Raw genomic sequence first — 12,458 nt, forward strand, 5'->3', positions numbered from 1 at the left:
TAGAAAATGCACAGAGGCAAAGATGATGTCATTAGCTAAGGTCTCATAGTGCCTATGTCTGGTGAAGAAACCAGTTGGGAATTTTCCAGCAGTTTTAGCAAAGGACAAAGAAATCACAGAGGAGATGTCATGGGAGGAGTTGCTGTAATAAAAACATAAAAAGGAGGCCCTATAGGGAGCACAAGGTTCCTGCTGACTGGAGTCAGATCCTTCAGCAGGAATTGGTGGTATGAAAGAGATTTCCAAGCATGAGCTCATTTTGGCAAACCAGATAGAAAATATTGCTTTACTATTAAAATCCTAGTTTTACTATGAACTTCTCAGAAAAAGAAATTCCACATAACTTTGTTCAAAATCTCTTTAGTAGTAAACATTGAAACTATTCTCCTTTGCAAAATAGGATGCTATTTATATTCATTATATACATTAATAGTGCAAAACGTACCCTCATATATGGAGCACTTCTATAATGAATTTACCAGCAGGAAGTACTTAGAGAATATGTAAGTTGAATTGGAAATACAAGGAAAAAATGCTATCTCAAGGACACTTTAAGACATATATTCCTTGTATATAGTATTTTTATAAGCTGCTGAGATATACAAAGGGAGGGAACATAGGAAAACAATGGAAATTAATTATCCTTCATATACACAGTTCCCAATGAAATAAATAATGTCCAAATTATCTGCTTGTGTTGACTCCTATTTCAAAATATACGCAATACTTATAAAGATGAAGAATGACACTTGCTTTTTGATTAGATATTAAGAAGCCTCACACTGAGAGCAAAGCCACATATTTTATAGAAATTCTACATTAGTAAAAACAACTTTTTAGCAGAATTGTCAACATAGCCATAAAGAAAAATGATAAAAGATAAAATAGTTTACAAAAGACACACTGAAGAAAGTAAAACTGTTTCCAAAGATACAACTTATTTAAGGTATGGGAAAAGAAACTACCTTTAAATGGGCTACATTTCACTGGCTAATCTAATCCAATTGATTGACTGATTATGTGCCATCATCTTGCAGTCAACTCTGATTGACCACATAGATATTCTCCAGGACAACCTGTCCATAATTTGGGGAGTGCAAACAGCATGGCTGGCACAATAGGAAAAAATGTTATCATCAAGCTGCTTGCATATAGTCATTCCAATAGACAACAAAATATTTAAAGCCCATGGGATTCTTGCCTATTTTGGGATGGCAGAAGATCTTCAAGAATAGGATAACTAAAATGGAAGTTCATATGATGAAACTCATCATTTGGTTGAGGGGGAGAGGATTGAATAGAAAACATTTGTTTTAGCTCCATTCTGAATTCAAGTCACAGAGCAGAATATACTGTGTGGGATTTTTGAACACGAGTTTTCTTGTGAAAATGTAATGATTTAGATTTTTCTTTAAAGCCTAAAAAGAACATGGTCTATTGAAGAACTATTTTGATGAATGGAAGAACTATTTTGATGAATTTGCTGGGTATCTCTGGCTCTTAAGTGATACTATAGCAAGGGATAGAATAACACTTGTCTTTGTTCTCTTTGCATTCCTACAAGGAGGAATAAGTAGAAAGCAATGTTGCTGATCTACATTAAAAAAGTCTGGATGTGTCATAGATCTTGGCAGCCTTGATTAGCTCTGAAGTAATCAAGAGGTCAGCACAAGTCTATCAACATACACTCATAGTTTAGGCTCTGATGCATTGCACAACACACACTTGTTTAGCTCTTGAAAGAGCTTTCTGCTAATTATTTCCCTTTTTCAGACAAATTTTTCAAAGGCTTCTTTAAACCAGGCAAAAACAGCTTGAGAAACTGGCATCTGGGAAGAAAGCATGCGAGAAATCTGCAGTTGCCAAGTTCTCAATTCTAATATACCTACTTTAAAAACAATTCATATCTGAAATGTTGTGCTAGTTTCAGCCTTTCTAAAGTGGCACTTTGTTCAGTATTGATGGCCGTAAAGAGCCATACATTCAGGTTTGAAGATTGGGTATATTAGCAGTCAACTTAGAATTTCATCTAGAAACATTTCTTCATTTCCCTTATTTTTATTTACTATTAAATGTATATTTCACCTTTCTGTTGTATAAACACTCAACAGCTTAGAACAATTTAAAAATGCATAATATAAAACATAACAGTAAAACAGTACATACAGTTAAAATCATTTGGTTAAAATAACTTGGATCAGTATCTGGGCTTAGCCTTCTATTTCAGCACAGGGATCTAGGAATGCTTCTTATTTTTTATGGGAGCATTGTTATACTGGAGTTTGCATTGACTTCTTCCAATATATTTCTCATGTAGAGGATTTATTTATCCAAAGACAGGTGCAGGTTTTATTCATCCAGAGATTACAGGGATTTCTGTTCCTTTTGAAGGCTTGTCAGTTTCTTTACAGATGTTTCAAAAAGCTGCTGTCATTTAGTTAAGCATGCTGAAATTCAGTTACTTGCCCAGTCTTGGAAGGTGTAAGCTCCAGTCTGGACTGAAGAAATCTGGACAACAATTAGAAGGCAACAAAAAAAACAGAGAACTCTAATTTGCAAATCTCCCCAGACTGACCACATTTTTGGAACTCAGATCTGACTGTTCTTACAGGGCGTTCTGCAGATGCTGAGATAAGCAGCTAACTCTTCTGTGTTGAGAGCTGTCTGGACTTTTGACTTCTGTGGCATGGAATTCCACAGGAGTTCTGCTAATAGCTGTAATATCAAGAGGAGGGAAGCTAAGCATTAAAATGTTTGCAGACATCCCATTTAATGCAGGCCATCTGACTTTGAAGAAAATAATTTAAAATAAACAAATTAATAAATAAAAAATGATGTACCCACACAAACATTAGTTGGTTTGGTCTTTCTGCTACCTAGACAACAGGTTTGGGTAATGCGCATGCTTGTCTATACCTCATACAAATTCAGAAAGCAAAATAAAAGGAATTGTTTGAACTCTGAGAGTTGTAGTTTCATACTTTGGAGGGATGTTAGAAATGTAAGATTGGGGAAGATGATATTAAAAACCTGAGTGGACCATAAACTGGTTTCAGTTTTGTAATCATCCAGATCAGGGGTCCCCAACCCCCCGTCTGTGGATCAGTCTGGTTGGGGCTGCGGCATGCCAGCAACCAGGCCGCACAAACAAGCAAAGCGCCATCTGTGGGATGCAGGCAGCACACAAAACCATGCACTCTCCGGTCCGTGGAAAAACCTTTCTCCACAAAAGGTTGGGGATCTCTGATCCAGATGACTGGATGATTCCAATAAAAGAATAAAAGAAATTGGTGTATCTCAAAGAGAGACAACTCTGATTTTCTCTTGTAAACAGATTTTGTATTTTTCAAGTTGGTTAATAACCTAGAGAAGATATAACAGCCATGTTTCTCTATAAATAATGCTCTTTTATTTTTCATGTATAGTAGTACAAAGAGTAGTCATTTACTCACAAAGATGACCACTGTAATTCTCCTTCAATTATTTTGATTAGGGTTAAGTTATGCTGTCTTCTTTTTCCACACAATAATTATAAATTAAAATTACATGAAGAAGAGTAGGTAATGGAAACAAGAATTGTGACTGATTCCTCACTTCTGAAGCAATCGTCAGGCTTCTCTCATCAGGCTAACCTGGAACCAATTAAATGGTGGACAAGAATCCAGAAAATTCCAATAATAGGTTTTATGGTAGAAAAGTTGTCAGGCCCCAAACCAAGAATAACACAGACTGATTCTTCCAAGCTGTGTACTTTATTGTTTCATACCTGTAACAAAATCTTTCCAGATTGAGTACTCCATTAACTGTACCTACAATATACTGTGAACTATAACTAGTCCTCAACTTACAACCATAATTGAGCAAAATTTCTGTTGCTAAATGAGATAGTTGTTAAATGAATTTTGCCCCATTTTACCACCTTTCTTGCCACAGTTGTTAAGTGAGTTGCTGCAGTTGTTAAGTTAGTAACACGCTTGTTAAGTGAATCTGGCTGTCAGAAGGTTGCAAAAGGTTACCACATGATCCTAGGACACTGCAACCGTTATAAATATGAGTCAATTGCCAAGAGTCTGAAATTTGATCATGTGACCATGGGGATGCTATGATGGTTGTGTGAAAACTGGTCATAAGTCACTTTTTTCAGTGCCGTTGTATCTTCAAGTGGACACTAAATGAACTGTTGTAAATTGAGGACTACCTGTATTAGGGAAGAGCAGACTTTACCCTCTTTCACTCACACATAGTATCTGGACTGAGTTGCCTCTTCTGTGGAATGCACCCTGTGCCTCCTGGGAATTCGCCTTCTGACTATTTTCCATCACATCTGCCAAGATAAAATGTTTCAATAACATTTTTTTACTCATGACTTCTATTGTTTTATCAATGTATAAAATACAAATAAAAATAAAAATAGGAAATTAAGGGAAGGAAAAAGAGGGGGGAAAGAAAATATGAGGTGCAAGAGAAGAAAGAAAAAAAAGCATTGACTTCGGGCTCTTTTTTTAGCACAGTACAACATAACATTACAGTCTCAACTTTTTACTTTTACACATTAATGTATAACTAGCCATTTCTATAACAAAAAATCTATCTAATCGGCAAAACCAAAATCAAAGTTTCATTTTTTTTCATCACAAGCACAAAATCCAGAAGTGATATCCAAATGAAAAGCATAATTAAATATATTCTCCTCTTTGAATAAAACAATCAATTTAACCATTTCTGCTTTATCTTTCTTGCTGTGGAAATAGTATGTATTTCTATTTGCACTTAATATTTATAAAGTATCATTTATATTAACAAAATTCACTGTATTCTTTCAGATGTTTTAATCTTAAAGGGAAAAATACTTTTTTTCATCCATTTTAAAACACTAAACTTTTCTTTAAAAAATGTCTAAAATCAAAACATTCTAATACATCTTTTTTTTAACTTCCTCTTAACATACATAAAGTTCACTTTCAGACAAATAAAATTCCAACTAACTCCAATTATTAACTCAATGGTTTGGTGAGCAAAAATCTATGACAACTGTTGATTAAAAATTGAGGTTAAATGTGCTATTCCCTAACCACAATATAACTCCTTGTTCTGCTTTCAGAAATTATAGCCTAACTAGAAAGCAACTGAGCAGGTTGTGCAGACCAATCTTGATGTTTAATAACATGCTTTCATTAATGACTTGGATGCCTTGATTAATTTTTATTAATGACTCAGGTAGAAGAAAATTTAGATGGAAGTTAGAGTTCCCTTGCCACCCGACCCCCATATATGTACACATTAGTTCCCTATGGATAACATAATTATTCTAGGTGAATTCCCAGTACAGGTAGTCCTCAATTTACAACCATTTGTTTAGTGACCTTTCAAAGTTACAATAGCACTGAAAAAAGTGACTTATAAAAATTTTTCATACTTACGTACAACTGTTGCAGTAGCTCCATGGCTATGTGGTCAAATTTGCATTAGTTTTTGTAGTAAAACTTCTTTAAACAGGAAAAATGTATGTCGTTAAATAATCCACATTATGTGCTCCAGAATGAATTCCTAAATTTGTCAAAAGCTTTGGATGTATCATCAACAATAAAAATTAATCAGGGAATAGACCACCAAACACTACTGGACTACTCTAGTGAAGTTTTCATTTCTGGTTCACTTTGGAATTGACTTTTCTTAATATTTCATTCATATCTTTTTGCTGCAGGGTACTCCACTCCTTATAGCTTTGGCATATTCAAAATGTCCCTGCTATAGTCAGCAGCTTTCTATAAACAGGGCAGAAAGCCCCAATGTGCCATCTAGAGACTGAATCAGGAAAATATGCACGGCATGGTGATGCTTCACCTAAACAGCAGCTACCTGAGCAGATGACATATAAAGATTCATAATTGCTTAATAAATGTGAGGGAAAATTTATTTTATCAATAAAATACATTTTGATCAATTTTAGGAAATGTGTGTGCGTATGTACACACATACACACACGCGCAAGTCACCTGGCTTCCAAGATAACTAATTCAATTACATGCAACATAGTACTATAGTACAATCATGATAAACTTTCTATATTCACTATCGTTTAACATAGTACTATAGTACAATTATGATAAACTTTCTATATTCACTATCGTTTCTCCAGAAATAACCATGACAAAGATATGATCAATCTTTTAACTCCAAAATTCCTAATTTGGGATTCTGTGCAAGAAATTTTGATGGTGACACAGAATCAGAGTTTCTCACTCTCTTAAGTCTCCTGTTATGGGCATGATGTGATCTAATGAAAGGTCATTTATTTAATTATTTTTATTTATTTATTTATCACCTTATTTTGATTAATAACTCAAGGTGGCTAACATACCTAATGCTTCTTTCTCCTCCTATTTTCTATTTTCCCCATGTTGGGCTGAGCGACTGTAACTGGCCCAAAATCACCTAACTGGCTTTCAGGTGGGACTAAAGCTCACAGTCTTCTAGTTTCTAGTATGGTGCCTTAACCACTACACCAAACTGGCTCTTTGCTGGACCTGCATTTCTTTCTGGAAGTCCCCATGTTCCTTATCCTAACAATGGCAAATGGCTATGGGTATATCAGACCTGTATACCGTACTATAATTTACTATTGTTTTGATCAGTGTATTATATCATTCATTGGCAATATATTTATTAGAAATGGACAGATTCAAAATGAGAGTAAACAAATTTATGAATGATAAAAGTATAAAGGGCTATATATTATCTTCACTATCACAAGCAATATATATTAGTGTCTATTGTATTTGAGTAGGAAGGTGTTATAATATTCATGTCTTAATAGATTTTCCATTGGTATCAGACTGGCTGTTGTGGAAATAGAATATTGGATTAAACAGGTCTTCAGATTGATCCAGCATGCATTTTTGTTGGAACCTGGCAAAAGTAGATGACAAACTATACCCTACACATAGATTATCCATTACAGCAGAAATAAAAAGACACAATCTGTAAAAAGCTACACTCATTTCTGCCATCAAAATGACATTATTCTTACTATAACTTTATTTCACTCAAGTGGGTCATGGAATACAAGGATTTCAAAAGAATCAGATATGTCTTATTAGACATATAAAAATATTGGTAAATAAATTAATAAAAGATACAAAGAATCAAAGGCATAAAATAATAAAAACACTAATCATAAATCTACTGAACTACAGAAAACAGTATTTAGAAATATATTTAAACATTTATTTATCTACATATATCTTAGGAAAATTCTCACGAGATACATATGAAACCATGTTTGTTTGTTTCTTATTTGTTATCCTTCTATAATCTTGTGACTCTTGATGTTTAGAATGTCACAATAAAAATAACAGAATTAAAACAGAAAGAAAAGTAGACCAGACTTTCCCAAGGGAAAAAAAAGGCATACATTGGTGACTGAAAGACTTACTAAAATAATGAAGCCCACAAATTATCATCCCTTTTTCCTCTTTCATGTGTGGATAAATGATAAAGGGCCTGAAAACAGTATCAAGAAACTATAAACATCTAGGCATGAAAATCAAAGTGTTGGGAACACAAGTGGTGTTTTCATCTGTACTTCCCACAGAAGGTCAATATCCAATGAGGGAACAGATTTTAGAAGTAAACCCCTGGCTTAAAGGATAGTACGATCAAGAGAGCTTAGGATCCCTAGACCACAGTCTATGTTACCTACATGAAAGGTGCCTTTCTGAGGGAGATGTGTGGTTCAAAAATATGAAGAGGGAGGGAGGGAGGGAGAGAAAGAGAGAGAGAGGGGGAATACAAGTCAAAATAGGCAAGAAAATGGTAAGAGAATACCTATCTACTCTAAATGGTTCAAATTCTGAAGGAGCTGGCAGGCATGAACTTGGAACAACTGAACAAAATCTTTCAATGCTCCGGGAGCACCGGGGAAATAGCAGAGGATTGGAAAAGAGCTGATATCGTTCCAATCTTCAAAAAGGGGGAAAATGGATCCAGGAAACTGTATAGACCAATCAGTCTGACATCAATACCTGGGAAACTCCTGGAAAAGATTATCAAGTAAATTATTTGTGAGCACCTAGGAATGAGCAAAACTATTACTAGAAGTCAACACGGGTTTGTTAAAAATAAATCATGCCAAACAGTATTGCCTTTTTTGACAAACTGACTAAATTAGTGAATCATAGTTTACTTAGACTTCAGCAAGGCATTTGACAAAGTAGTCCACAACCTACTTCTTGATAAGATAGAAAAATGTGGGAAAGACAGCATCATCATCAGATGGATTCACAACTGGATGACCGGCGCACACAGTGTGTAATGCTCAATGGAATTACATCTAAATGGAGGGAATCATGCAGTGGGGGGATCTCAAGGTTCTGTCTTAGGTCCAGTACTCTTAGGTCCAGTACATCTTCATAAATGATATTGATGAGGGGATAGAAGAGAACACATAACATCTGCAGGCTACACCTAGCTTGGGAGAGAATAGTCATGATTTTAGAAAATAGACTCAATATACAGAAGAATCTTGATAGATTTGAACATTGGGTCCTATCCAACAGAATGCAATCCCTTACTGAGAAAAGCAACGCCTTACACTTAAGCAGGAAAAACCAAATGCACAGGTATAAAATTGGTGGTACCTGGTTCAACAGTAGTGACTGTGAGAAGGATTTAGGTGTTCTAGTGAACAACTACTAAAGTATGAGCCAGCAGCTGCCAAAACAGCCAATGCAGCCCTAGGCCTAGGCTGCATTACATATTACGATCATGTAAAATAGTAGTATTGCCTTATACTGCATTGGTAAGACCACACTTGGAGTCCTGCATCCAGTTCTGATCACCATGATACAAAAAAGAGGCTGAGACACTAGAAAGGGTGCAGAAAAGTAACAACAAAGATAATAAAGTGTTTGGGGAGTAAACTGTATGATGAACAGTTAATGGAATTATATATGTCTAGCCTAGTGAAGAGAAGAACTAGGAGTGACATGATAGCAGTCTTCCAATACTTTCAATACTTGAGGGGCTGTCACAGAGAAGAGGGGGTCAACCTATTCTCCAAAGCACCTGAGGGCAGGACAAGAGGTAGTGGGTGGAAGATTATCAAACAGAGATCCAACCTAGAATTAAGGAGAAATTTCCTGACAGAGAACAATTCTTGCTTGCCTCAAGAAGTTTGGATGCTCCATCACTGAGGGTTTTCAAGAAGATACTGGAAAACTGTTTGTCTGGAATATAGGAACTCCTGCTCTAGCAAGGGGTTTGACTAGAAGACATTCAAGGTCCCTTCCAACCCTGTTATTCTATGTTGTAAAGAATTACAAATATTCATTAATACCTAAAACCTTAGCCTGAGTATGTATTATCAAATGAAAACCAACTCTAGAGCTTCATTTACATGGACTAGAGAAGGAGTTTTGCAGTGTCTTGAAGAATTCCCCATTTTGCAAAACTACAATAAAATACATCATACGTATAGTTTCTGAATATTTCTAGAATACATTTTGACTTCTTTTCCATAGTTTGGAACCACAGTGTGCTGTGTAGTGTAAAAACAATGACTGAGGATTTTCACCATTTATCTTAGTTTTCACACCACCTTGGTATTTCTCAGAAAAGTTTGAAGCATTATATTCTTGGACACATATTCTTCCAATCCTTTCTGCAGTATCCTTTCTTTTTATTGCAATTCACTATTTTCAGGAGGAATTCAGGAGGAATTTCATAAGTAATTTCTTTTCTCTTTCTCCTCTGAAGACAAAAATATCAACTCTTCAACAGGAGAGAGACTTCAATAGTCTCACAATAATGACCTCATAGTATTACAGTACTTCTGACCAATCCAGGATGTGATATACCACCTTCTTAGCACATATCTCCAGTAATTTATTCTGCTACACAAGGGTATGCATAGGTCAGTGATGGCGAACCTTTTAGAGACCGAGTGCCCAAAAACTGGCCCTGCCTCTGCTCCACCCTCTGCCCTGCCCCCCCATCCCCTGCCCCGCCTGCCCACAGGACCACTCACCGCCTCCAGGGCCCGCTGAAGATCGCCCAGGTAGCCCAGCAGCGCTATGGCGGCCACACCCTCTGCCCGCACCCTACAGCATCAACTGCATGATGGGCCGTGAGGGCAGAGTCTTATCTATACTGCCTGGCTGCCATGTCCTTGGCTGCGCTGTTCCATGTGGGCCACGCTCGAGGGCGACTCTCCTTCAGGGGGGCTGCTGGAGAGGAGGGCATCACAGGGGGAGGCAAGGCTGGGGCAATGGCACGTGTGCCCACAGAGAGGACTCCGAGTGCCGCCTCTGGCACCCGTGCCATAGATTCGCCACCACTGGCATAGGTAGTCCTTGACATTATGAACACAATTGAGCCCCTTTGCTAAACAAAGTAGTTAAGTGAGTTGTGCCTCACTTTATGACCCTTTTGCAACAGTTGCTAAGTGAATCAGTACAGTTAAGTAAATCATGCAGTTCTTAAGCGAATCTGGATTTTGTGATCACATGACTCCAGGACAATGCAACTGTCATAAATACAAGCCAGTTGGCAAGTGCTCAGATTTTGATCACATGACTATGGAGATGCTACAATAGTTATAAATGAAAAATGGTCATAAGTGACTTTTTCCAATGCCAATGTAACTTAGAATGGTCGCTAAATAAATGGTTGTAAATCAAGCGCTACCTGCAATATTCATCTATTCACTGTCTCTTCAAATTTTTAAATTTCAAATTTTCAATTTCATAAGATTCAGGTTAAAACTTCAGACTTTGATGCCTTTACTAATCAATTTTATGATGGAAATGAACAGCCCACAATCATCATGCTGTTCTACTAGTTTCATCCCTGGAATGTGATTCCTAGAAAGACAAATTTTGTTCTGTCACAAACAGAATCAAAGCCTTGCAACATTTTACACTACTGTATTTCTCCTTCTCCTTTTCTGATTGCATATGCTTTTCAAGAAGTGGCTTATTTTTCAAGGACATTTGCAAGATCTTTTTACTGCCAATAACTTGAAAATGACCTTGTCCAGGGCCTGGACTGTCTTTGCTTCACTCCCCCAAGTCTCCTCTTACTCTCCTCTTATCACAACTCACTCTGGTAACATTCCCAGCTACTAAGCCCCTCTTAATTTATCCACCTCCAATGTTTTCTAGGACATACAAAATTAGAAACTGTGGAAATGAGTTCTGGAGGGTGAGAGGGAGGCTTCTTGTTGAGGGCCAAGAGCAGGTTGCCTGTGCTCACCCTGGGAAGTGCTGCTAATCTGCTGTTACAAAAATTTCAAAGAGATAGCATTCACACAACATGGTAAACCCAACTATAGTTTGTCTGCACAGGGATTCCCAATACTTCTGAATCACTGGGAAAAAGTTAAATTTTGAGAACACTCTGTAGTTATTCATGGTTGCTACAAAGAGCTTTTTTCTGGTCTTGTCATTCAATTGTATCCAATTTTTGGAGTCTGTCTGGACAAGTTCCTGCACCTTTCTTGGCAAGATTTCAGAAATGGCTTGCCATTGCCTCCTTTCTAGGCCTGAGAGTGAATGGCTCAAGGCCACCCAACTACCTTAGCTTTGTGCCTAAAGCAGGATTAGAATTCCCAGTCTCTAGCCTGATGCCTTAATCACTACATTGAATTGGCGCTTTATCACAAAAAACGGAGGCCAGGCATGTCAAACTGCTGGCCCAGAGGCCAGATGCGTCACACTGAAACTGCACCCATCCCATTGCTGGCAATGGGGAAAAAGTCCCGATACGTCGCACGACATCATGTGACATCGCAAGTTTGACATGCCTGACATAGGCTGTTACAAAAGTTTCATTACCAGAGGGCAAACTTTGGAAGCTTATCCATAGTCCTCCCTTTGGCCACTGCAGTTCTACCATCTCAGCTTATCATGGTCTTTGTGTGAGGAAGCAGAGTATTTGCAATATGACTCCTGAGTATATTTTCTCAGCATTGTTAATGTTTAGAAGATGTCTCTACTATCTATGTGGGATTTTTGGAAATAAGAGACTTCACTTATAATTGCACTCTTTGCCTTGCAGCATGCTTATTTTATTTTTTATTGTTATTAAAAGAAACAAAAAATATAACAGAGGCACAGAATTTGATAGATGTCAGTGGAGAAACTGAAAAGCATATTGGTACTCCTTGTCATCATGATAGGAGACAGGTGATTTAGTATGCGCCCCTTTCTGGATCGGGACGCCCTACGCACGGTCACTCAAGCCCTCGTTGTTTCCCGCCTGGACTATTGCAATGCTCTCTACATGGGGCTCCCCTTGAGGTGCACCTGGAGGCTCCAGCTAGTTCAGAATGCGGCTGTGCGGGGGATTTTGGGGGCCTCTAGATGCTCCCATGTAACACCTCTCCTGCGCGAGCTGCACTGGCTGCCGGTGGCCTTCCGGGTGCGCTTCAAGGTGTTAGTAACAACTTTTAACGCGCT

This window comes from Protobothrops mucrosquamatus, unplaced genomic scaffold, assembly GCF_001527695.2.
Source record: "Protobothrops mucrosquamatus isolate PMUCROS unplaced genomic scaffold, P.Mucros_1.0 scaffold195, whole genome shotgun sequence".
Lineage (NCBI taxonomy): Eukaryota > Metazoa > Chordata > Lepidosauria > Squamata > Viperidae > Protobothrops > Protobothrops mucrosquamatus.